This window comes from Macaca nemestrina, chromosome X, assembly GCF_043159975.1.
Source record: "Macaca nemestrina isolate mMacNem1 chromosome X, mMacNem.hap1, whole genome shotgun sequence".
NCBI classification, from domain to species: domain Eukaryota; kingdom Metazoa; phylum Chordata; class Mammalia; order Primates; family Cercopithecidae; genus Macaca; species Macaca nemestrina.
The window spans coordinates 123,521,299-123,534,727 of NC_092145.1; the positions used below are offsets into that span (position 1 = coordinate 123,521,299).

Sequence of the window (13,429 nt, forward strand, 5' to 3'; positions counted from 1 at the left end):
TATAAAAAATAGAATATTATTTAGCCATAAAAAAGAATAAAATCCTGACATTCATGGCAACATGGATGAGCTTGGAGGATATTATGGTAAGCAAAATAAATTAGTCACAGAACCATAAAACCACATGTTCAAACTCATATGTGGGAGCTAGATAATCATTGAGTTCATGAAAGCAGAGAGTAGAATTGTGGTATTAGAGGCTGAAAAGGGTAGTGGCAAAGGGAGGATAAGGAGAGGTTGGTTAACAGATACAAAATTACAGCTAGACAGGATGAATGAGTTCTGGTCTTCTGCAGCACTGTAGGGTGAATATAGTTAAGTATAATTTGTTGTAATTCTCAAAAAGCTAGAAGAGAGAATTTTGAATGTTTATAATACACATAGAAATAATACATGTTTGGGGAGATGACTATGCTAATTATGCTGATTTGATCATTATACATTGTAGACACATTAAAATATTATTCTGTATCCCATAAATATGTCCAATTGTTATGTGTCAGCTAAAAGTAAAAGGGGAAAGAGACAGAAACAGGTTGGACATGAAAGAAAGGTAAAATATATACCAAGGAAATATAAAATAGGGCTGAAGTGGCTATAATAAAATCAGACAAAATAGAATTTAAGTAAATTTTTTGTAAGAGACATAGGACATTATATATGATAAAAGTGTCAACACCTTCAAGAATAGGTGACAGTTAATTATATGCTCACCTAACAACAGAGCTGCAAAATATGCAAAGACAAACTGACATAATTGGATGGTTACATACAGTTCACTGATAATAGTTGGAGATTTCAAAAGTACACTTTCAATAATGTGCAGAACAACTACTAGATGATCAATAAGTAAAGAGTATTTGACCAACATTGTAAACAACTAGTCCTAACATATAGTGGAAAATGTACAGTCTTCTCAAGTTCCCATGGAACATTTCCCAGGATAGATCATAGCTAGGCAATAGATCGTACCTAAATGGTTTTGAAATGATAGAAATAACACAAAGTACATTTCAGACCACACTGAAATGAAATTAGAAATCAATAAGAGAAGGAAATTTTGAAAGATTGCAAATGTATGGAAATTAAACAATATAACAATATAGTTCTAAATAATCAATGTTTTTTCTGAGGAGGATGATCAGTGCAGCCTTTTTTTTTTTTTTTTTAAGGAATCTCACTCTGTCGCCCAGGCTAGAGTGCAGTGACATGATCTCGGCTCACTGCAACCTCTGCCTCCTGGATTCAAGCAATTCACTTGGCTCGGCCTCCTGAGTAGCTGGGACTACAGGCACGTGGCACTATGCCCAGCTAATTTTTTGTATTTTTAGTAGAGACAGGGTTTCACCTTGTTAGCCAGGATGGTCTCGATCTTCTGACCTTGTGATCCGCCCACCTCAGCCTCCCAAAGTGCTGAGATAACAGGCATGAGCCACTGCGCCCGGCAGATCGTGCAGACTTCTATTCAGCCATTTTGTTCTGCCTCCTAATGAATAATTTTAAATGCCCATTATTATTTTTCTTTAATTTGCAGAAAGCAGTGAATTTCTCATATTCACTTGGCAGGTTTATTAGCTATTATTGTTCATTTTCTTTTCTAAAGAAGATATCTGGTCAGGTGTGCTGGCTCATGCCTATAATCCCAGCACTTTGGGAGACTGAGGCGGGTGATCACCTGAGGCCTGGAGTTCGAGACCAACCTGGCCTACATGGCAAAACCTTATTTCTACTTTAAAAAAAAAAAAAAAAAAAAAAAAAAGATTAGCTGGGCTTGGTGGTGGGTGCCTGTAATCCCAGCTACTTGGGAGGCTGTGACAGGAGAATACCTTGAACCTGGAAGGTGGAGGTTGCAGTGAGCTGAGATCATGCCATTGCACTCCATCGGGTGACAAGAGTGAAACACTGTCTCAAAAAAAAAAAAAAAAAAAGGCCGGGCGCGGTGGCTCAAGCCTGTAATCCCAGCACTTTGGGAGGCCGAGACGGGCGGATCACGAGGTCGGGAGATCGAGACCATCCTGGCTAACATGGTGAAACCCCGTCTCTACTAAAAAATACAAAAAACTAGCCGGGCGAGGTGGCGGGCGCCTGTAGTCCCAGCTACTCGGGAGGCTGAGGCAGGAGAATGGCGTAAACCCGGGAGGCGGAGCTTGCAGTGAGCTGAGATCCGGCCACTGCACTCCAGCCTGGGCGGCAGAGCGAGACTCCATCTCAAGAAAAAAAAAAAAAAAAAAAAAAAGAAGCCATCTGCCTGCTGAATTACTTTTTATAATTTCAGCAATTATTATTTTTAAAATTAGCATAAAACTTACATAACATAAAATTCACCATTGTAACTATTTTAAAGTCTACAATTCAGTGCTATTTAGTGTATTCACAATGCTGTACAATCATCATCAATATCTAATTCCAGAATTTTTTTCTTATACCAAAAGGAAATCCTCTGTCCATTAAGCAGTCAGTAGAGGAGAGGGAAGAGTAAAGAGGAATTTGTCTTGCAACTTGGATACCAGCTCAGCCACAGTAGGATAGGGCACCAGGCAGAGACCTGAGGCCCTCATTTCTAGACCCTATATCCTGGATGACATTTCTAGACACACCTGAGGCCAGAAGGGAACCTCCTGCCTTAAAGACAAGGACCTAGTCCTGGTAGGATTCATCACCTGGTAACTAAAGAGCCCTTGGGCTCTGAATAGTCAGCAGTGATAGCCAGGCAGTACTTGTCATGGGTCTCAGGTGAAATTCAGAAATGTACTGGTTTCAGGTGTGACCCAGCACATTCCCAGCTGTGGTTGCTATATGAAGAGACTCCTGCTTGAGGAAAGCAGAGGAAAGAGTAAAGAAGACTTTGTCTTGCAGCTTAGGTATAAGCTCAGCCACAGTAGGGTAGAGCACCAAGTGGTCTGTTGGGGTCCCTGATTCTGGACCTTGCCTCTTCTGGACCTGTCCTGACATTTCTGGACCTGTCTTTGGCCAGTGGGGAGCCCACTTCCCCGAATAAAGAGTCTGAGGTCTGGCGGCATTCACAAGCTGGATGAAGATCCCTGAAGACTTGAGTGAACATCAACAGTAGCCTGGCAGTACTTGCTGCCATGGGCCTGGAGCAGTGGTGACCATGGGGGAGAGACTCTTATGTTTGTGCAAATAGGGAGGAGGCGTGGGAAGGACTTTGTCTTGTGGCTTGGGTGCCAGCCCAGTCACAGTAGAATGGAGCACCAGGTAGATTCCTAATGTTTCCCACTCCAGAAGCTGTCTCCTGGATGGTATCCTCGAACCCACCCAGGGCTGGTGGGAACTTGCCACCCTGCAAGGAAGGAAATAAGCCTGTCAGGCATTGCCATCTGCTGATTGTGGAGCCCTAAGGACTGGAGCAAACATAGGCAGTAGCCAGGCAGTGGTTAGTGTGGGTCTTGTGTAAGACCCAGTTTTGTGTTGGCTTCAGGTCTGACCCAGCACAGTCCCAGTGATGGTGGCAATAGGGATACTTTTGTCACCACTCACCCAGCTCCAAGCAGCTCGGCACAGAAAGAGAAACTCTGTTTGGAAACAAGTAAGGGGAGAGAATAAGAATCTCTGCATGATAATCTAGGGAATTCTTCAGGATCTTATCCAAGACCACCAAGGCAGTACCTCTATAACTCTGCAAGAGCCATTGCATTACTGGATTGGGGGTGCCCTCTAATGCAGATATGGCTGCAGTGATCAGAAACCTAGATTGCAACACCCAAGTCCCTTCAAATACCTAGAAAGCTTTCCCCAGAAGGATAGGTACACATAAGTCCAGACTGCGAAGACTACAATAAATACCAAAGTTTTCAATGCCCAGACAGTGATGAATATCTACAAGCATCAAGACCATGCAGGAAAATATACCCTTATGTAATGCATTAATAAGGCACCTGGGGCCAGTTCTGAAGAGACAGAGATATATGACCTTTCAAAGAATTCAAAATAGCCATTTAACTCAACAAAATTCAAGATAACGTAAGAAGGTATTCAGAATCTTATGAGATAAATTTAACAGAGAGATTGAATAATTAAAAAGAAGCAAGGAGAAATTCTGGAATTGAAAAATGCAATTGGCATATTGAAGACTGCATCAGAGTCTCTTAGCAGCAGAATAGACCAACTGGAAGAAAGAATTAGTGAGCTTCAAGACAGACTATTTGAAAATACACAGTCAGAGAAGACAAAAGACAAAATAATAAAAATAAATGAAGTATGCCTACACGGTCTAGAAAATAGCCTCAAAAAGGGAAATCTAAGAGATATTGGCTTTAAAGAAAAAGTCGAAAGAGACATAAGGGTATAAAGTTTATTCAAAGGGATAATTAATAGAGAACCAAAGTTCATTCAAAGGGATAATAACTGAGTACCAAACCTAGGGAAAGATATCAGCATTCAAGTACAAGTAGGTTAGAGAATAAGAATAGGTAAACAAAATAAGACTACTTGAAGACATTTAAGGTCTCCTTTTTTCATTATTCTTCCTCAGTATATAGTTATGATCAACACACACACACACACACACACACACACACACACACACAAAGGTGCATCACGTATGCAAGGGTCCTTATTTAGTGGGTCAATCCTTGATTGGATTTAGTGTTCTAAGTCCTTGAAGAGTCTTGTCAAATGAACTTGATCTTTTTCTCCCTACCTCACACCCTCACTTCTTCCTCACCCATAGGGTTTGGCCTCATCTGGATGATTTTACCCTTTTTTTCTCCATTTATGCACATTTTCTTGCTCACAGAAGTAGGGTCCAAGGACCAGAAATTAAGATGAAAATTGGGTACAGCCTTTTTTCTAATTAAAATAGTAAATAAAAAATTTGGCGTGGGGCTTTGAAAGCTAGAAGACCACTTAGACTGTTTTGATTCTGGGTTCTATGTCTTCTGTCCTCTAGACCAAGGATTATTGAGCCTTCCAGGTGATCTGTGTTGCTTTGCAGTGCTCTACTTTGGAATTTGGAGCTAAAACCCTTTTGAATAATAAAGATTGTTCTTCTCTTCTGTGCCTTTTATGCACCTCCCTTGGGAAGGTAATAGGAAAGATCTTGCTGGGCCGGAAACAATTGAGGTGATGCTGGGTCCCTGGCTCAGCACCACTGTAACGCCATTCTCCAACAGAACCCCAATCGCTTCATTTTTCAACAATAATAAATATTTTAGTTTTATTATAAATGTGGTACAAAATTAGTAATACAATAGTTGTATTATTAAACCTCAACTGGTACTAAGCACTGTATTTATTAGTTTAAAAGAATGATCTTGATTCAAAACAAAGGTTCACCACCTACAAACTGTTTTAGGTTGGACAGATAATTTAATCATTCTTATTTCAATTTCTTCATCTAATAATGTTTATCTCAATACTCATCTTTCAGAGCTAGAGATTTCAGATGACGTGAACTATTTTATATTAATAATGATGAAAATGCAAGTCACAATCACAATGAGATTTTGCCTCCTACCTTTTAAGATGGCTGTTATGTAAAAACAAAACAAAACACCAATAACCACAAAAGATAAGTGTTGGCCAGAATGTGGAGCAATTACAACCCCAATTATTTCTGTTTCTCAACAGGTATTGACAAAAATATTCACGAGCAGCTCTTCTATTGGGCAAGAGGGGTTAGAGTAGAGACCTCATATGAAGTTTCTATATTCTATTTATATAAAAATTTCTTCTTTGTGTTGTCTTCAAATAGCATCGTTATTAGTAAAATTAAGGTTGTAAAATGCAAGGAGGAATAAAAATTTAAATGATCTTCAAAAACAATGCATCTTAAAAATGTAGTTTAATGTTTGTTATGTCTCAATGTTTTACAAACCAAATTATAAATTAATTATATTTGTCAGGGAAGTCTGAGAAGATAAATATCAGGCAAATCTCAAGAATGTTTCAAAATCATTTTGCCACAATCATAGCAGCCTAATGTCCACAGCAGCAGAAAGACATTAATTCATCTCTCTCTTGCAGTTTTGCATCCTTCCCTTTTCACATGTAAAAGGTAGCCACAATGCCTGATTATTTTTTAAAGTAATTTTACTGGAGTTTTCCAACCTTTAGCATTGGCATCTCTATATTTCTTTTGGACTTCATTCCATTTTATAGAGGCATCATACTATCCAAGTCTCTGGACAGGGAAGATGGAGGCTGGCCTCTCCTCCTCATGCAATGCTAATAGAATGTCCATCTAATGAGCCCTTTGGAAATGCCAAGCAATGATTTACAACTCTTCACCCTGTGGGGCTTTTGTAAAAAAATCACCCAGATGGTGGGAAGCACACTTGGACAGTCCAATGTGGGGCTATGGGTCACAGGAATGTCTTGGAGGCTTTGTGCACTCAGGAAGCTGCATGAACCATCAGTGGAGAAAAGGATAAAGAAAACAATAATGGAGCCCAAACTTGAAGCCTGTACCCTAGAATCCCCAAGAATAAAACTATACAAAGAATCATCTGTATTTATGGAATATAATGTATAATTGGAACAAAATAAATGATATGAATAATAGATATATTAAGGAAACTAGATTTACACAGATGTACAAGCACATATATTACTGTCAACCAAGAGGCAAAAGACCACACTCCAGTGCAGTAAGACTAGGCATTTATTGGTGTCTTAGGAATTGCTATTTGGAAGACACATATTTGGCTAGAAGCCAAATTGCGTTCAGAAGAAAGGGAGGGAAGTAAGCGTTTTTGAAGGGAAGCTAAAGGTGATTACACAAGTTGCTTTGAAAGAATGGTCGTTGGTGGAGGCAACTGGCTTAGTACACAAATCCGTAGTTCATTAGTTGTCGCTGTTCAGGAATTTGTAGTGTTGGTGAAATTCGGCTGTTTTCTAGGATGTTGTGGTCATTGCAGTTTGGCCCAGTTCAAAGGTTCAAGGCAAGTTCCTGGATTTTTGTTTGTTTGTTTCTGTTTTCTTTTTGCAGGTAATGCAGGCAATCCTTCTTGAAATAGCTTCCTGAACTCTAGTTTTGTGTTTTGAACCAGAGTGATGCCATTTTGTATATCACATTTTATATTACACATACTAAATATAATGTATGCATGCATTCTTTCTTTCTGTGGGTGTTTTTCAAATTGCAACATATTTTAGAGTAGAAGCCAACAAATTTGTTTTTTGTAAAGGGCCCGATAGTACATTTTAGGCTTTACAGGCCACGTATAGTTCCAACTACTTATCTCTTTCATTGTAGTCCGAAGCAACGAGAGCCATGTAAACAAATGAACAAGGTTGTGTTCCAATTAAATTTTACTTATGAGCAACAAAATTACAACTTTATAGAATTTTCATGTGTCACAAAGTATTATTTTTCTTTGGGGTTTTTCAACTATGTACAAATGTAAAAACCATTGTTAATTTATGCACTATGCAGAAACAGGTGGTAAGCTACATTTTGCTCACAGGCCATCGTTTGCTGACCTTCATTACAGACAGTCAAGATTCATGGAATGAAATTAAATTTGATGCCATCTAAAAAATGAAAATGTTTTAGAATTGTGGAACACCTAATACGTATAATTCATTTATCCAAGTAGATACGACTATTTTGAAATGCTAAAATAACCACTAGGTGGCTCTGTACTCTGTATATTTTCTGTGTTGTAACTGCATTTCACCCGTTCTTTGCCATTACTATGTGTTCAGCACTAGATGGCATTAACTATTGACGATGTGGTTTTTTCATCTTTTGAAATTAATATTCCCAAATATAGAAATAATTTCTTATTTTTCATGTATAGCGGGAAAACGCATGATTAATCTCTGTCCTTATTACCAGAACACCAAAATTAGCACTTTAAGTTCAGCCTAGAAACTGGAACTTATCCGTATGTCCTAACACAGAGCATTTTTGTATCATAATAGATTACAATAATGCATTTGATCAATAGAAGTTTACCTGTTAGAAACCACAGAAAATTAACCTGACACATTACAATGGTTCCCAAATATCTAATTCTAAATAATAATTTTAAAAATAGGTGTATGTGTGTTAAATAATCTAGTAATTCAAAATCAACCTTGACTTCACTGTTTTCATGTATATAGTGAAACACATTTGTTATTTCTGAAATCCAAAGTAATGGCACATTAATATACCCTCAGTGAAGTAAAATCAATCTTACAGATCATTGCTTGACTTTGTGGGCTAAAATTGCATCCAAAATCTTATTACTAGCAATGTTGCAGTGGAGGCTTCTAAATCTATTATCATAGAGGCAGGATTTTATTTCTTGTACTGGCTCGATAGCTTTCAAATTACAAAGTTAGGGCCGGGTGTGGTGGCTCACGCCTGTAATCCCAGCAGTTTTGGAGGCCAAGACAGGTGGATCACCTGAGGTCAGGAGTTCGAAACCAACCTGGCCAACATAGTGAAACCCTGTCTCTACTAAAAACACAAAAATTAGCCCAGTGTGGTGGTATGTGCCTGTAGTCCCAGCTACTTGGGAGGCTGAGGCAGGATAATCACTTTAACCCGGCAGGTGGAGATTGCAGTAAGCCAAGATTGCACCACTGTACTCCAACCTGGGCAACAGAGCAAGACTCCATCTCAAAAAAGAAAAAAAAAATTACAAAGCTGTAAGTACAGGTCACTTTAAATAGACCAATTTTCCTAAATTGAAAGAGATTAGAGCTCATTGTCATTAACTTGCCACAAAGACAAACTTTCAAAATTTACAAGTTATATAAAAGTGCTGGGGTAATATGCAGATCAATGCATTACTAGGACATTTAAAAATGTAATGTTTTTTAATAGTTGGCTTTATTATTGGCTCATACTACCTTCTATACCACTTTCTTAGTTAAGATCCCCTCAAGCTGAAGAAGAATAGATGAGAGAATTCACTTCTATCATTTCATTTTTACTGCAAATTCATAGTATAATTTCTTTTCCACATGTCATGAAATTAGAAGGCTATTTGTTTTTACTCAATTTAAAGTGTTTTTGTATGTGAGAAACAAATTGCATTATGTGTGTGCATACCTGGTACATTTCCAAGAGAAAGAATACTAAAAATAGCTCATCAATCAACAGGTTTAAAATCTAATAAAAATGTTTTCAATGTGATGCAATACATGACAGCAGGGTTGAACAAAGCACACGCAGTTATCTTTGTCTCTTCATTCCTTGTCATTTCCATATAAAACTAAGTTTTGCTTTGATCTTTTAAAAATTCATGTGTATGTTAAATCAAGAAACTACACGATGCAATTTATCTATTCTGGATCTGGTAGAATGCTGTTATCACCTTAAGATAATGTCTATTTATTGTCATAACTATATATCAGCAGAGTAATAAGGACAATATATTATTCCTGAAGTAGCATCCCTACTGGTGCCAGGCTTGTTTTGCATCAAACATAACTTCCTTACTCCTTATTCTTTAAACCATAGTCCTTTGAATAAGAGATCTGAAAATATTATTTTGATTAGTCAGGACATTTTGTTCCACTAAGGAAATTAACTCTGCTCTTTCTTAGAGATTTTCAAGGGACATTTTTGGGAGACTATCTTAAAAATAAAAACAACGAGTGTTGTTTGTTTAAATTTTACTTTCTTAGTTTATTTGTATTTCTCTTATGGTAGTTAATATTTAAACTGCATCTACACAACAGAAAGTTGAAAATATAGTTGACAATTATCTAGTGGATTTAAGTTTAAATGGAAAGTCTAAAAATAAAATTCACATCTCAATGTTTATTAAGATGTCTAGGGCCCTGGTTGGTCAGTAAAAGATTTTTTGAGAGTGATCTGTATTTTTTTGAAATAAGGAAAAAAACCAGTCCTCACAGCTTAAGAATATTTTGTGTTCAAATGTCTTAGACTAAGAGACTATGCCCTTGCTATAATTATAAAATATGGAGTGACTTACCCAAGAAACCAATAGGACAATAGTGGCTTAGTAAAATATATGTTTATCATTTGCACATTAAATATTCTTCTTCCAAATAATACTTTATAAGTGTTAGCCTTCTATCAGAAAGACAGTCTAGATTATACCAAGGTGAAATCCCTACATGGTATACTAAGAAAAGTTGAGTAACTGAGATAAGGGAGGAAGAAAAAACCAGCAGAAAGCCTGAAAATGTATGGTACTAGAAGTATTGGTGCCCAATGATAATGAATACCATTCTATCATACTTGAACTTCATGCCAAACTCCATTTGGAAATTTGCAATCAGCTATTTCAGCCACACTTCTTGTATCCGCTATCATTTGTCAGTGATTCAAATTCAAGCCCTCTTTCCTCAAATCCAAACTTCTTCAAAAACACTTTTTCTGTCTTGATTTCATTAAAGCAAATCCATATATAAGGCTATTGCATATGATTGTGAAGACCACTTACTGCTCAAAGTAACCAAATTCATACACCCTGGTATTGAGCTGTATACGTCGACCAGGAGAAAAGAACTCATTTTTCCCCTAATTTACATGCAAGTATTGTGAGACTAGCAACATTTCTCCTTGTATCTGAATGTCACTGATTTCCTCTGTAACCAGTAATCTTTATCAGAAGCTGCTAAACAAAGACGTATGTAGTGTTTTTGTGGGATAATCCTGGTTTATGCCTATTGCCCCTGTATAATTGTTCATAGTACTGTCTTTTACTGTTAAATGTGTCCCATTTGGGAAGACAAACTACATGTTCACTGTATTAGTCCATTTTCATGCTGCTGATAAAGACATACCCGAGACTGGGCAATTTACAAAAGAAAGGTTTAATGGAATTACAGTTCCACATGGCTGGGGCCACCTAATAATCATGGCAGAAGGCAAGGAGGAGCAAGGCAAGGAGGAGCAAGTCACATCTTAGGTGGATGGCAGCAGGCAAAGAGAGAGCGTGTGCAGGGAAATTCCTTTTTATAAAATCATCAGGTCTCATGAGACTTATTCACTATCCTGAGAACAGCATGGGAAAGACCTGCCCCCATGATTCAGTTACCTCCAACTGGATCCCTCGCACAACATGTGGGATTTTAAGATGAGATTTGGTTGGGGACAGACACAGCCAAATCATATCATTTTGCCCCTGGCCCCTCCCAAATCTCATGTCCTTACATTTCAAAACCAGTCATGCTATCCCAACAGTCCTCCAACATCTTATTTCAGCTTTAACTCAAAAGTCTACAGTCCAAAGTCTCATCTGAGACAAGGCAAGTCCGTTCTGCCTATGAGCCTGAACAAAGTGGGTACAGGCCCCATGCAAGTCCAAAATCTACTGGGGTACTCAAATCTTAAAGCTCCAAAATGATCTCCTTTGACTCCATGTCTCACATCCAGGTCACGCCGATGCAAGAGGTGGGTCCCCATGGTCTTGGACAGCTTGATTCCTGTGGCTTTGCAGGGTATAGCCTCCCTCCCAACTGCCTTCATGGGCTGGAATTTAAAAAAATCAGAGTTTAAAAAATTTTTTAAATTCAGATTAATTTGTAAATTAATACAGCCACTCTGGAGAACAGTATGGAAGTTCCTCAAAAAAACTAAAAGTAGAGTTACGCAGTGATCCAGCAATCCCACTGCTGGGTATATATCCAAAAGAAAGGAAGTTAGTATATCGAAGAGTTATCTGCACTCTCATGTTTATTGCAGCATTATTCACAATAGCTAAGATTTCGAAGCAATGTAAGGTCCATCAACAGATGAATACATTTTAAAATTATGGTATATACACACAATGGAGTACTAATCAGCCATAAAGAAGAATTAGATCTTGTCATTTGCAACAACATGAATGGAACTAGAGGATATTATGTTAAGTGAAATATGCTAGGCACAGAAAGACAAATATTACATGTTCCCACTCATTTGTGGGAGCTAAAAAATAAAACAATTGGACTCATGGACATAGAGAATAGAAGGATTGTTACTAGAGGCTGGGAAGGACTGTAGGGGGGTGGAGAGGATGTGGGGATGGTTAATGGGTACAAAAAATAGTTAGAAAAACTGAATAGGACCTAGTATTTGCCAGCACAAGAGATTGACTATAGTCAAAAAAAATTTAATTATACATTTTAAAATAACTAAAAGCATATAATTGGATTGCTTGCCACACAAAGGATAAATGCTTGAGGGGATGGATACCCCATTCTTCATAATGTTCTTATTTCACATTGCAGGCCTGTATTAAAACAGTTCATATATGCCATAGATGTATATACCTACTATGTATCCATGAAAAATTTAAAAATTTAAAAATAAACAATAAATAAAATGGGAGAGCGACATTATGAAAAAATATAAAAGACATAGAAACATAGAATCCACATAAATGGCTTAAAACGAAAATATTAACATCTCTACAGAAGCAGAGACCATTTTTTACAAAATTCAACACAACTTTATAGCAAAAACTTTGTAAATTAGGAATATATAGAATTTCCCTAACCTAAAGAAAGTACAATTCCTACAATAAATACCTTTCAGGAGTATTCCTTTTATTTGTTAGTATAGAAATGTTTTAATAATTTTTGAGAAATATTATACATTTTGGAAAACAGTATAATGAGCTTCAGTGGTTACAGCTATACACCCAGTTACTTCATTAACAAACACCCTGATACAGTTTGGCTGTGTCCCCACCCAGAATTTCATCTTGACTTGTAATGCCCACATGTCAAGGACAGAACCAGGTGGAGGTAATCCGATTATGGGGGCCGTTTCCCCCATGCCATTCTCATGATAATGAGTGAGTCACCTGAGATCTGATGGTTTCATAAGCGTCTGACATTTCCCCTGCTTGCACTCACTCTGTCCTGCTGCCCTCTGAAGAAGGTGCCTGTTTATCCTTTGCCTTCTGCCATGATTGTAAGTTTCCTGAGGCCACCCAAACCATGTGGAACTGTGAGTCAATTAAAATTCTTTCCTCTCTAAATTACTGAGTGTCAGGTATCTCTTCATAGCAGTGTGAGAATGAACGGACTAATACACACCCAATCCCCTGGCACCCTTTGAATTACATTGAAGTAGATACCTGTCATCATATTTTTCATCTGCAGATATTTCTGAATGTATCTCTCAATGAAAAGGACTCTTGAAAACAAAGAATATCATTATCAATAATAAACAGTAAGTATAATATTTTAAAATCATTCAATATCTAGTCAACGTTTAAACTTCCTCAGTTATTTATAAATGTTTTGTTATAGTTTGTTTGATTTATATTTCCAAAAATGCCCGTACATAGCAAGTTTATATTTTTGACTTTCTTTTTATCAATGGAATGCCACTCTTATTTTCTGGCTATTTATTTTTGTGGAAACAAAACAAAACAAAACAAAACACTGAATTGGTTGTTTTGTAGTATTTCAATCAATCTGGATTTGACTAACTGCATCCCTCTTATTTAGTTTAACATGCTCTGCACTCTCTTGTGTTTTATGTAAATTGCTGATTATATATATATCC

The 13,429-nt window shown here is 37.4% G+C and overlaps 1 long non-coding RNA gene across 1 annotated transcript in view; it reads left to right on the forward strand.

The window, feature by feature from the left end:
- Window positions 1–13,429, forward strand: part of LOC112423034 (uncharacterized) — a 127,978-nt gene that overhangs the window by 31,878 nt on the left and 82,671 nt on the right. The window contains exon 2 of the long non-coding RNA XR_003013483.2: window positions 13,021–13,090. This is a non-coding gene — a long non-coding RNA (uncharacterized lncRNA). The remainder of the gene's footprint in view (window positions 1–13,020; window positions 13,091–13,429) is intronic.